General features: G+C 38.1%; 1 protein-coding gene across 2 annotated transcripts in view; it reads right to left on the reverse strand.

Moving 5' to 3' along the window:
• Window positions 1-9,567, reverse strand: part of LOC127435418 (ras association domain-containing protein 8-like) — a 28,116-nt gene extending 18,549 nt beyond the window's left edge. For both annotated transcript variants that reach the window (XM_051688905.1, XM_051688904.1), the window contains exon 1: window positions 9,282-9,567. The gene's annotated coding sequence lies outside the window, so the exon portion shown is untranslated. The remainder of the gene's footprint in view (window positions 1-9,281) is intronic.
• Between the last annotated feature and the right edge of the window lie 2,581 nt (window positions 9,568-12,148).

Genomic DNA, 12,148 nt, shown 5'->3' on the forward strand with positions numbered 1-12,148 from the left:
AGTTCCAGACACGAAAGACAGTGATCGTGACCGTCAGAAGGTGAGAGATAACGAGCGCAACCATGAATAACACACAAGGGAAAGGCATCTTTAAAAAGACGCTTCTTTAAAAAGATGTTCTTTGTGTGCCGCTCTTTTAGAGAAATATACTCTTTTAGAGAAATATACTCTTTTATTTCTGCCGAAGCCCCAGGGGCATTCTCTGCAGTGCAACAGTGCAGAGGGGGGAGAAGCCGCTGAAATGTGCTGTCAGATCCAGCAGAGGTGAATGAACAGTAGTATTCAGCTCAGTGAGCATGACCGTTCGGCTCCGAAGAGAAAATCTGAATGAGTGGTTGCATACCAGCTCCTTTTATACCCTTATGTCCGGGGGAGTGGCATGCAAATACCACTCGCCAATTTTCATTGGCCTTTTATCAAAGACCAGAGGTGTCTCGGGCTCCCAAGAGTGACCCCTAGTGTCACTACATCGACACAACGTCGAGTGAGTGACAGATAGGGAACAGCAGCACTTTGTACAAAAGTACAATACAGAAAAGGTTTAGTTTGAAACGCTTTTATGTTTCATTTGATTAGAATGTTTCATGTACATTTGCCTTGTTATAGGCTAAACACTATTTATTGCCAAAACAACGATACTGTAATCCAAGTAGAAATACACTATTTCATGTTAAGAATTTTCTCTCCCATAAAAATCTATTATAATGCATGGTTGCCCTTGAAGGCATACCATTTTTTTTAGCGATGTACACAGTACTACTGTTTAAAAAACGAATGACCCCGGTTTTAAATGGAAAGATGGTTCGTTGAACTTTAAAAATGGAAAAGGAAAATATTGTCTTTTTCCATTGATTGCAGCTTCGTTCTTTTGGCCAAAAGTAGTGTTTATTAAAAGTGAAGCTTAGTAGAAATTTGGTTCTTGCTGGCTGTTGTATTAAAGAGATTTTCATTTAAAGTATATTAGGGGCTGTTCACACTGAATACGTTTTTGAGTCCGTCCATGCTGTTTTTCAAATGTTTTCCTCTGTAAACAAGCTATTGGTGGACCTCTTTAACCATTGTGCCACAACTCACACGAGGCCCTGTTGGAAAATAAAAATGCCCTGTATTTAAAGCTGAAACGTCTCGTATTTGACTAGTAGACAGTTGGCAACCCTAGTAATGCTCCAATCCAGACAATAAACATCCTATGTTAAGAATAGTAACTCAGGATTATTTAGCAAACAAATCCTGTCTGAATAATGCTTTGGTAATTAACATCAGAGCATGCTAATTTTAAATCTTTTCTCTGGTGTGTTTTGATACTATGCTGTGATCAGTCTCTCACTGGCTAACCTGAAGCCATGAAGATATTTAACCATTCACATGTGCTTTAGAAAACTCTCATGAAGTTGTTAATAAAATGTTTTGTCCCAGCAGTTCAGCGAAGTTACTCAGAGTTGTGCTGTTTGTTTTCATTTCGGTTTTGACTACTGTGTCAAAGCCCTACCCCCAACAGTATTACATGTCAGCTGCAGAGTCTTTAACTGCATTCACATGAGTGATACAGGCATTTGCTCCAGACAAGCTTTGGCTCCACAACCTGAGGCTAAATTTAACGAACTCAAGGCTTTGGCGGCCTGTCACTGTAAGGTAGAGCCCAAGCAGCTGCTAAAAGAGATGTAACACGTCTGCACTCACATTCCAGTCGACATATCTGATGAACATAGATTGGTACAGCACATATGGCCGGATCCAACATTAATCTCGTTTGATGTAACAGTCCCAGCATGCAGTACTGCTCTGACATGCTCTGTCAGGTTAGTTCTTTCTCAATAACCCAGGGCTGTTGAACATAATCGACAAATATTTTATAAAACAATCCTGCAAATTCCAGATGGAGAATCCTTCCAAGGGTCTGCACTTTCAGAGCCACATTTTCTACTAATTCTGATTTTTTTCCCCAACAATATCTAGCATAGATCGATTAGATAGATAGTTGCATGAGTGTATATTGCAAAAACACACAATCTGATTTTTCCTATCCAATGGGCCAATTTCATATGTGGTTCTAAATTTGATGTGTATCTGATTCTCCTCTGCATTCGCAATTTTTTGTCATTGTAACACGACCGATAGGCTAGAACTAGTCTGAAATCATTATTTGGCACTCAGTTAGGGAGTGCATGGAGTTTTCTTTAAGAGAATCATGGAAGCAGTCAGTAGAGCCAAGACGAAGTGAGTTAACTACCCAAGCAAAATTACAATGCAAGTTACAGTAAAGGCTAATTTATACTTACTGGGCGAACAGGCTTTTTTTAGTTCACCTAAAAATTATGACGAAATGCACTGATGTTTTTGTTCTACTAAGGTTTTAGTTTGGTGATTTTCACCTGTTGACATGGTTAGGCCGTGATATTCTTTATTTACAATTGTGCATGCAGCTGAGGAGATTGTAGCTAGCTAGGTTACTATCTTAATGTTAAAAATTGCTAACTTTAGCCTTTGAAGGCAATCCACAGAGTGAAAGACCTGCATTATTGTCGTTACTTCCGTGGCTGGACAGTATGTTAAACACCAGCAAAGCTAAACATACAACAAACTAATTTTAATAAAACACTGCACTTAGCATAAAGGTAGGCTTTGTTCATCTAGTGTGCTTCAGTTCGTTCAGGAGAAAAAAGTTTGGCTTCTTCCATTGTATACATTAGGCTTAACCACTCTGCCTACTAATACATTTCTCAGGCCACGATGGAGCATTAAGTCCTGACTGTAATTGCACATGCCTCTGTGTGCATTCTCTGTGAAGAGCTCAAGTGGCAATGCACTCAATTGCTCTTGGTCAAAATGCCCAACTTGGTTGGGTGTTAATGTATACACACTAGGTTATATGTCTAACATGAATATAAAAAGGTGTGAGAAAGAAAAAAAAAATGGATATGTCAAAATAACGTCTCAAAATGTAAATTCAGCTGCGATGTAAAATAATTGTAAAAGCATACCTGACAGCTCATTTAATGGTAATGTGCCACAATCAGCCTACAGTTAGGCTTATCGTTTTTGTAACACTTATTAATAAATGTAAATGTTAATTGAATATTGGTGTATTTTATGTTGTTGCTGCTGTTTTATGAATACAATCAGCTAATTGGGTGTGCATTACAGTGATTTTACCACAGTTAAGGGGGTTTTAGGCACTCCGCTTCATGTTGTGCCTAAGAACATCCCTTACCTGTGGTAAAATCACTGTAATGCATGGCCCCTCATGGCTTATTGCTTTTTGAGATAGTCTTTAAAAGAGTTGTTCCACTGTATAATATTTTGTCTTGGAGTTTTATCTACAGCACTTCAAAACTTCTACAGGATCCTAATGGTGTGTGGACTGTAGTGGGGGGCTGTTCTAACAAGGGTCCAAACAAACACAAAGGTCTGCTGGAGAGACTCACACCCCCACAGGCCTCCCAGCATGACTGGACACAAACAATCTGTCTCCATGGTGATGGTTTTGCAGCTTTGTGAATCTTTCACATGGCTGGCTGTGACCAGCCTGGGAACCAACAAACACCAGCAATTAAGGAACAATCTCTTTATTTCAACTTTTGTCCATGTCCTACTGTATAACTTTGTCCTTTCAGGAGTTCACAGCTGAACAACGCACAGATCAGTCCATTCGGGAAAACCCTGCTGAGCTTCACAAACTGACACTGAATTTAAGCCATTTACAGGAAAAGTGTTTGTCAGTACAACCTCTGTTTTGAGGATGAGAATCCCTGAGTATGATTCATTAACACATAGTAACTGAGTTCAGTTTCTTTAAGTAACTTTAGTGTGAGGTGAAAATCTTATAGTATGCAGCTTTACATGAGGGAAGGGAACCTAAATATATAAATGCCCTGCAGTTCAACATAATGTAATTATGGACATTTAAAATAAATATTAAGTTTCTGTTACTGAGGGGGGCCTGGGTAGCTCAGTGAGTAAAGATGCTGACTACCACACCTGGAGTCACAAGTTCAAATCCAGGGCATGCTGAGTGACTCCACCCAGGCAACCAAAATTTGCCCAGTTGCTAAGGAGGGTAGAGTCACATGGGGTAACCTCCTCGTGGTCACTATAATGTGGTTCTCGCTCTCAGTGGGGCAAGTGGTGAGTTGTGCATGGATGCTGCAGAGAATAGCATGAAGCCTCCACACACACTCTGTCTCCACAGTAAGGTGCTCAACAAGCCACATAATAAGATGCACAGATTGACGGTCTCAGATGTGGAGGCAACTGAGATTTGTCCTCTGCCACCCGGACTGAGGCAAGTCACTACGCCACCACGAGGGCTTAGAACACAATGGAAATTGGGCATTCCAAATTGGGGAGAAAAGGAGGGAGGAGGGGGGATTCTGTTATTGAGAAAAGGTAGGATCAATCTTGCTTCCCTTTATATTGGATAGTAAGCAACTTTCCATCAATTTTTATAAACAATTTGAAAGTTGTGTTTAAGCAGGAAATCTCTGTGTGAGATGTTAACTTAGCTGTTTTGAGAGTCACTAGCTGCCTTCAACACTGCTAGTGAACTTTGCCATTGAATGGACACTCAAACAATAAATTAATAACTAGATTTGCAAAAACAATCCTTAAAGAATATGGTCAGTGGTGCCAAAACTCGCAACCACAATTCCAGGGTGTAGTTGGTTGCCAGGGCGTTTCTATATGCTAAGGTGTACTGAGTGTTTTTAATGTGTTGCTATGGGACTTCTAGGGTGTTCTGGGTGGATCTAGGTACAGTAGTTGCTTACTAGCCCAAGTCAAAAGGGCCCACTTCCATGTCTCCATGATATGCTGGTCCCTAGATATGGCTCAGGTCCCTCTTACAATGTAAGTCTATGGAGTTCATTGATGAATATTAAAACTTGAATTTAGGTTTTAAAAAAAACAATAAAAACCTAACCTTAAGTAAGTGCATTAATAACAAGCATCACTAATTGCTAGTAAAAATAATAATGAATGAAATGTTCCATTAACAAAACAAGAGAAACAACAAACAAAAGGTGATTTTCTCTGTTTAATGTCCTTGTCTTTCTCTTGACCAGCAGACAAATCCCTTCATTTCCTTGAGTTGGAGACTTTGGGTTCGAAAGAGGGAAGTGAACCGTCTATGATCTACTTGTGAAACACTCCTATGAGAAACCAGCAAAATATGAGTGCAGGTAATGAGTGTCCTGTAATACCACACTTCATTCAAACACTTCTGAACTGTTTAAAGGGATAGTTCACCTAAAAAAGAATTTCTCACCCTCAAGCCATCCCAGATGTGTATGACTTTCTTTCTTCTGCAGAACACAAATGAAGATTTTTAGAAGATCTCTGCGCTGTAGGTCTATACTATGCAAGTGAATGGTGACCAAAACTTTCAAGCTCCAAAATGCACGTAAAGGCAGCATAAAAGTAATCCATACGACTCCAGTGGTTAAATCCATATCTTCAGACATGATGTGATAGGTGTGAGTGAGAAACAGATCAATATTTAAGTCTTTTTTTACTATAAATCTCCACTTTCACATTCACTTTCATATTCTTTCACATTTTGAAAGTGAAAGTGGAGATTTACGTAAAAAAGGACTTAAATATTGATCTGTTTCTCACCCACACCTATCATATAAGTCATAAACATCTGGGATGGCATGAGGGTGAGTAAATGATGAGAGAATTTTCATTTTTGGGTTAGATTTGCACTGATGTAGTCGATCACCTGGACAAAACTAGTCATTACGTACAAACTGACAGTAATCTTATTCAAACAATTTAAATAAACTTTTCCTGGCCTTGGTGCCACAGTCACCTGATCTCTGACCTGTATCACATTTCTAACCAGTAAACAGACCTGGATGAAATCTTTCAGATTTTTTTTTTCTGCAGAATATGTTTAAACATAGTAAAATGTGTTAAACAAAACTGAGAGTACAACACTATTATTGGTACCTGAGAGCATAACTGAATTAGCCTAAATATTTAAGAAACAAACATAAAATAGTGAGAAATGCATAGATGTGTTTGTGTATGATGGCCGTTCTAAATCTGTGGAAATCTGTGGGTGTAGATTCCATGTTAGCCTACCAGTAATGCATCAACAGAAGAGTCTACTGCAGCTAACTCAGATCCTGATCTACAATACCATCATGCATTTGATCATGATATTACATTTTACATTTACATTTGGCAGGCACTTTTATCCAGAAGTGACTTCCAGTGCATAAAAGCTACACTTGTTTTATCAGTTTGTGTGTTCCCTTGGAGAATTCAACCCACGACCTTGACAGTTCTAATGCAATGCTCTACTAGTAGAGCTACAGGAACACATATTACATACAAGTACATCTCTTAAACAGTCCAGAGCATCCTGCATAGTTCCATATCACTACCAATGCACTGCTGTCTACTCTCACCTTCACTCTGCCCTTCTTCTTCTCCTCAGCTTTCCTTTGCTTTATTCTCTCTTCTGCTCAGGAGTTATTTAACATACCCTTGCTGTTGTTTTCTCTGACGCGCTATCCATGATCAGCAGATCTGCTCAGTGAGTGTTTGATGAGCCAGCTGTTGTCATATTAGACTGTGTGTAATGAGAGAACAGTTCTGTGAATGAGGTGTAAAACAGTTATAAGAGTGAGTCAGTCAAGGGTTTCAGGTCTCAGGCTAGCTGCTACGCACAAAACTAAAAAATTAGGCAAACACAGTTTGAAGAGTGAATGTGTCAGTCAGGGTTCCCACACGTCCTGGAAAACCTGAAATTTTGCAAAGCAGTTTTCCAGTCATGGAAAATGAAAAAACAAAAATCCTAAATGTCCTGGAAAATAATGATATGTCCTGGAAAATATTTTAATATACTAAAACTGTTTGATTGTGTTGCTAACAAGGTTTTGTTAAATGTACAAAAACATGGTAATAATCCGGGACTCTGGATTGTTGTCAAATAGAAAAGTTTTTATCACTTTGTCACTGTTGGCAGCTACGCATTGTGAAACAACGTCAACAGTTGACTGTCATGTATGAAGCCCTGTTACATACATTTTCTGCTCATCTGCTGTCATCTCTTCTTTGCTCCGACGGCATAGTTTAAGTTACTACTAGTGCAAAATAGGATTTGTTCCAACATTGCTGTTGTGTTAACTACAAAAATGTTTTGGGGGCCTGGGTAGCTCAGTGGTAAAGACGCTGGCTACCACCCCTGGAGTTCGCTAGTTCGAATCCCAGGGTGTGCTGAGTGACTCCAGCCAGGTCTCCTAAGCAACCAAATTGGCCCAGTTGCTGTGGTCGCTATAATGTGGTTCGTTCTCAGTGGGGCGCGTGGTGAGTTGAACGTGGATGTTGCTAGGGAGGGTAGAGTCACATGGGGTAACCTCCTCGTGGTCTCTATAATGTGGTTCGTTCTCAGTGGGGCGCGTGGTGAGTTGAGCGTGGATGCCACGGTGGGTGGCATGAAGCCTCCACACGTGCTGTGTCTCCGTGGCAACGCACTCAACAAGCCACGTGATCAGATGCGTGGGTTGACGATCTCAGACGCGGAGGCAACTGGGATTCGTCCTCTGCCACCCGGACTGAGGCAAATCACTATGTGACCATGAGGACTTAAAAGCACATTGGGAATTGGCCATTCCAAATTGGGAGAAAAAAAAAAAAAACTACAAAAATGTTTTAAGTTGTAAACTTTAGACAATGACGACAGTCGAAACGCAGATTTTGTTTTTGAAAATGAATTCACACCCCGAGGTGGTAGCATGGTGATGCAACCTTTACACGTGTGAATTAATTTTCAATAATTCAACCGCTTATCCACAGCATTACGTCGTCATGGCAACAAAGTTGTAAAGTTGGATATAACTTTACACAGAAAAGGTTAGTAAGCGATTTTGTCAAATTAAAATCATGTTAACACGCATATTGTTTGTGTCTTGTGGCTATAATTTTGAAACAATGAGTATTTTAACGTTTACGGATTGGCTCCATTCACTCCCATTGTACGTGCCTCACTGGAACCCAGATTTTTATTTTTATTTTTTTTAAATAAAATAAAAAAGGAGTGTCAAGTCAAAATTATTTTTTGTGGTAATCAACATTATGCCACAGATGCAGTCGACTGATCTTAACTTGTATTGAACCGGAATATTCCTTTAACAGACACCCATGAAAGCAGCTGTAAAGCACATTATTTTAATCACAATGGCTGAAGTGGGGCCCCTAAGTCTTGTGAAAGATCTTATAGTCAGTTTATGTAATCATGTCCATCAAAGTCCTTAACAAAAATAACTGCTGTACTACAGATACAGTTTTTCGGTTTCATAATTATTTATTAATTAATATGACTATGAATATTCAGATCAATTGATCAAACTGACAGTAATTACTTCTTACCACATGAAAAAACATGACAGTCTAACTATTGCATACCAGGAATTAAACTCTGTATGTGGAAATTCACAACCAATCCTCTACATTGCTGAGATGACATTGTATTCTTTGACAACATTTGGGAAAAGGTAGACGATCTATTGGCTATAATGTACATAACTTATACTGTGTATAAAGTTTAAATTTGAAGGTGCTGGATTGTGAACTTTGTAGTGAATGATGTCACAGTTTGGCAGAAAAGAGGGCAACACTTCTTAATAACTTTCATAGTTTCATTAGTCATAAGTCATTAGTCAACAATGCATTAGCTTATATAATGCTTAACCTGCTGGAACAATTTTAACTAAAACCAGCCTAAGCTGACCTGCTAAATAGTACCCAAATCCCATCTAAAACCAGCCCAGACCAGCTTAGACCCCCCCCCCCCCAATTGCAATTATGAACAAATCAAATAATGTCATGAAACTTTGATTCCAATATATATATATATATATATATATATATATATATATATATTTCAGTGTACTTGAATTACTGATCTGTTAGTGTTTGTTAATTACGTTATTATGAAAGAGTTTCATTTGTACGATTCAGTGCTGTAATGTTTATAAGTTCAGGGATGGCTGCAGGCCTGCTGCTGTTTTGATGTAAAACAGTGACCATCGCACAGCTATTTTCACCCGTTAAAAACACAGATGAGAATAAAAGCTCTGACACTGACTGAACACTGTCTCGTGTCATGCGTCTGTTCTCGTGCGTGTGTTGATTAAACGCCTCGCAATCGCGTTGTCCACAACTATTTAAAGATGCCCCATGCAAACACGTTTAATGCATGTCGGACCTCTATCGGGCTTTACCGATTGTCCAAAACATGGTGCAGAGAGGTCTGTTTAAAATCATATCCATACCTGCGTGTGCCTGCAGTCGTTCACGAGCCTCAGTCCGGGTCCACTTCACTCCGTCTGTGCAGAACCGAGTTTTGCTTTAATGATCTGATTTATACCAGCAATGTTACCAGAACACTCTCTTCAGACGAATATATTAAATCCGGCCCGGTCCGCATGTTAATATGTGTCCGCTGGCTTAAGTTGTGCGCGTGGTGTGACCCGTTACATCAGCAGCAGCTCTGCGCTTCACTCGAGTAAATTCAGTGAACGGGACACCGCGCGAGGCATCATGGACGGACCGCTTTAAAGCTGCACTGCCCGCACTGAACAAGAGTGCTCAGCACGCGCGCGCGCGCGCACACACACACACACACTGTGAGTTCTGCAGATTCAGGGTTTGTTTTGGAAAGTCCACATTGCTTATTAAAATTACAACTTCATAACACTTTTCCCCACAACTTTGATTAACAAACATCATTAATGTAATGTAATGATGATCATGTAATGATCAACAGATCAGTAGTTCACATTCAAATATATGAATGTCCATTAATTGGTAACACTTTACAATGAGGTTATGCTCGTTAACATTTATAAATAAATTAAATAATGTTATTTCATTATAACAATATTTTTTACAGCATTTATTCATCTTGGTTAATGTTAATTTATGAAAATAATATTATATATATATATATATATATATATATATATATATATATATATATATATATATATATATATACATTAACTAATGTTAACAAATAAAACTTTTATTTACAAAATGTATTAGTATATGTTAAAAACTGTGTTGTGTAAAGTCCTCAATTGTCATGGTAAAGTTAAAGATACCTTTATGGAAAAGGTAAATGTTAAAGTGCCTCATGAAAAAAATGCTCAACTTTTAGAAGATTATATCAGCTCTGTAGGTCCATACAATGCATGTGAATGGTGGCCAAGACTTTGAAGCTTCAAAAAGCACATAAAGTCAGCATAAAAGTAACCCAAATGACTCCAGTGGTTAAATCAATGTCTTCAGAAGTGATATGATAGGTGTGGGTAAGAAACAGATCAATATTTAAGTCTTTTTTTACTACAAATCTTCACTTGCACATTCTTCTTTTGTTTTTGGCATTTCGCATTTTTCAGGCATATTGCCACCTACTGGACAGGGAGGAGAATTTATAGTACAAAAAGGACATAAATATTGATCTGTTTCTCACCCACACCTATCATATTGCTTTAGAAGACATGTATTTAACCACTGGAGTCGTATGGATTACTTTTATGTTGCCTTTATGTGATTTTTTGGACCTTGTAAAGTTTTGGTCACCATTTACTTGCATTGTTTGGATCTACAGATCTGAGAAATTCTTCTAAAAATCTTTGTGTTTGTTCAGCAGAAGAAAGAAAGTCATACATGTCTGGGACGGCATGAGGGTGAGTAAATGATGAGAGAATTTTCATTTTTGGGTGAACTATCTCTTTAAGGCAAATAACTTAATCAGTAATTCACAACTTTATTCATGTTTAAGCCCCAAAAAATTTATCAAATTAATTTATTGCCCAAAACATAGATTAAAACTTACATGAACAGTCTCTTATTTTTAGATTTTCGATTAGAGACGCAATACACGCTGTTCACTGTCCGGGTGATTTTCATTCAGATTAGCAAATCGATTCAAAGAATGACCGCTTTTTGAACCAATTTTGCAGATTCAAAACAATCTGATTGATCAAAAGATTCGACTCTAATGATTTGTTCACAAATCGGACATTACTATAACCGAGCCGCATGCAGTTTATATTACACTTTTAGTTTTTAATCAGCTTTGTTCAGTCGCAAAAGTAACTAAATGTATTGGAGTAAAATTATTAATTTTCTCTTCAAAATGTATTGAAGTAAAAGCAGGGCCGTAGCAAAGATTTCTGGTCCCCCTGGCTGTATATTGCTCTGGGCCCTTCCTATTAGCAAATACAGTTTTGAATTTGTTGTGGGCCCCCCTGGACCTTTGGGCCCCTAGAATCATTACCACCTTTCACCCCACTAGCTACGGCCCTGAGTAAAAGTGAAAGTCATCAAAAATATTATATATATAAGTAGAGTAACAAAGTATGTGTACTTCATTACTATACACCTCTGGTTGAAATGAATATGAAACAAGTAATATTACCTAATGTAGTTAACCAGTGTTAGTGAATACAATCTTATTGTAAAGTGTTACCCATTCATTAATTTATTAATTATCTGAGATATTTTTTTTATGTAATCAATGAATGTCATTATTTAGTGTACTACTCTCAACAAGTGTAGGTACCTTATTTAAGTAGTGCCATGTTTATTGCATGCTAATTAACACTTAATAAAGTTGAAACTATTCTTTCTCCGTTTCACTTTCATCTCTGTTCTAGGCTGTACTTTTCTGAGTAATTTTGAAACTTTGCATTGCATCACTTTTTATATTATTTACTGTGAACTCAATGTAATCTTTATTTATCTTTCACTTATATACTTTATCGAACATATTAGAATACACAGATCAGAGTGCATGGTAAACATGTTCATTGTTGGAGAGATTGTGTGATATTCAGCTATGATGGGATTATCCACCAAGAAATCTGTAAACTATCACTCTGAGTTATGTAGAATAACATGGTATGCATCTGTTTCTGATAGAGACCTGCTGCTGACCTGCCTGACTGCAGGGCACGGTCTCCTCCCTTTACACATGTGTTCTGTGAGGCTATTAAACAACAACACAACATACCACCCTCCCCCAATTTCAATAGTGTTGAAATACTATTATGTATTCTCCTAGTAATAAATCAGTGTTACCCCATTCAGATCTTTGAGTTCTCTACTTATGAGCTGATAAGATAAATTAGGA

The sequence above is a fragment of the Myxocyprinus asiaticus genome, chromosome 45, assembly GCF_019703515.2.
Source record: "Myxocyprinus asiaticus isolate MX2 ecotype Aquarium Trade chromosome 45, UBuf_Myxa_2, whole genome shotgun sequence".
Lineage (NCBI taxonomy): Eukaryota > Metazoa > Chordata > Actinopteri > Cypriniformes > Catostomidae > Myxocyprinus > Myxocyprinus asiaticus.